This window comes from Sinocyclocheilus rhinocerous, unplaced genomic scaffold, assembly GCF_001515625.1.
Source record: "Sinocyclocheilus rhinocerous isolate Xijiao unplaced genomic scaffold, SAMN03320098_v1.1 scaffold1649, whole genome shotgun sequence".
Lineage (NCBI taxonomy): Eukaryota > Metazoa > Chordata > Actinopteri > Cypriniformes > Cyprinidae > Sinocyclocheilus > Sinocyclocheilus rhinocerous.
The window spans coordinates 35,417-35,847 of NW_015649580.1; the positions used below are offsets into that span (position 1 = coordinate 35,417).

The 431-nt window shown below is 29.5% G+C and overlaps 1 protein-coding gene across 1 annotated transcript in view; it reads left to right on the forward strand.

The window, feature by feature from the left end:
* LOC107710797 (differentially expressed in FDCP 6 homolog) overlaps positions 1-431 on the forward strand; it is a 17,102-nt gene that overhangs the window by 13,496 nt on the left and 3,175 nt on the right. The gene's annotated exons all lie outside the window — the stretch shown is intronic.

Here is a 431-nt window from a genome sequence, read left to right on the forward strand (position 1 = left end):
ACACACACACACACACAGACACACTCACAGACACACACTCATACACTCACACACAGACTCACTCACTCTCACACACACACACCAGAGAGACATACAGAGAGAGAGAGAGAGACAGAAAGGTTGTTAACACTCTGAGGAAGCTCCGCCCAGAAACTTAAAAACCAACAAACGCATCAGACACACACTCATATTACATATTTCAATATTTCAATATTTATATAAAAGAGACATAGAATGTAGGTGTAGACCTTTATAGTTTTATTTAAATACATTTAGATATTTATTTGGTGAAATATATATGCACACATTTATTTCATTTATTTCTTAAATGTGAATTAGTTAATATAGACATACCTCTATTGGTTTTATTTAAATTATATATATATATATATATATATATATATATATATATATATATACACTGAAAAAAA